Source organism: Mixophyes fleayi, chromosome 12 (assembly GCF_038048845.1).
Source record: "Mixophyes fleayi isolate aMixFle1 chromosome 12, aMixFle1.hap1, whole genome shotgun sequence".
Classification (NCBI taxonomy): Eukaryota; Metazoa; Chordata; class Amphibia; order Anura; family Limnodynastidae; genus Mixophyes; species Mixophyes fleayi.
Window position 1 is genome coordinate 84,749,949 of NC_134413.1, and position 1,378 is coordinate 84,751,326.

Sequence of the window (1,378 nt, forward strand, 5' to 3'; positions counted from 1 at the left end):
CAGCCTCCTCCCCTCATTACCATGTGAGAGCAGCCTCCTCCCCCTCATTACCATGTGAGAGCAGCGTCCTCATTACCATGTGAGAGCAGCCTCCTCCTCCCCCTCATTACCATGTGAGAGCAGCCTCCTCCCCTCATTACCATGTGAGAGCAGCCTCCTCCCCCTCATTACCATGTGAGAGCAGCGTCCTCATTACCATGTGAGAGCAGCCTCCTCCCCCTCGTTACCATGTGAGAGCAGCCTCCTCCCCCTCATTACCATGTGAGAGCAGCCTCCTCCCCCTCATTACCATGTGAGAGCAGCGTCCTCATTACCATGTGAGAGCAGCCTCCTCCTCCCCCTCATTACCATGTGAGAGCAGCCTCCTCCCCCCTCATTACCATGTGAGAGCAGCCTCCTCCCCCTCATTACCATGTGAGAGCAGCCTCCTCCCCCTCATTACCATGTGAGAGCAGCCTCCTCCCCCTCATTACCATGTGAGAGCAGCCTCCTCCTCCCCCTCATTACCATGTGAGAGCAGCCTCCTCCCCCTCATTACCATGTGAGAGCAGCCTCCTCCCCCCTCATTACCATGAGAGTGCAGCCTCCTCCCCCTCATTACCATGTGAGAGCAGCCTCCTCCCCCTCATTACCATGTGAGAGCAGCCTCCTCCCCCTCATTACCATGTGAGAGCAGCCTCCTCCCCCTCATTACCATGTGAGAGCAGCCTCCTCCCCCCTCATTAGCATGTGAGAGCAGCCTCCTCCCCCCTCATTACCATGTGAGAGCAGCCTCCTCCCCCTCATTACCATGTGAGAGCAGCCTCCTCCCCCTCATTACCATGTGAGAGCAGCCTCCTCCCCCTCATTACCATGTGAGAGCAGCCTCCTCCCCCCTCATTACCATGTGAGAGCAGCCTCCTCCCCCTCATTACCATGTGAGAGCAGCCTCCTCCCCCTCATTACCATGTGAGAGCAGCCTCCTCCCCCTCATTACCATGTGAGAGCAGCCTCCTCCCCCTCATTACCATGTGAGAGCAGCCTGTACCTTGTAGTGTATGAAGCAGCAGAGTGTAAGCTCTTGGGAACACTCACCAGGCTCCTGGCACGTCTTCCTCTGCCGGTCAGATTGATGACAGCGCACAGTGATGACGTCAGATGCTGGCAGGAAGTGAGGACCGGAAGTACGCCGGCGGCCATCTTGGTTGTGGCAGGCTGTTGTGTTATACCTGTACACCCGACACTGCTGTATCCTAGACACTCCCCCTGACCACGCCCTTGCGACACCATCGGGCGATTCCTGTCGGTGGTCCTGCTCCATTTCCCCAGAATTACCCGGAAATAGAGCCCCCTATACCCCACCCCCTGCTCTGAGGCCCGGATGTGTTATCAGTCTGGG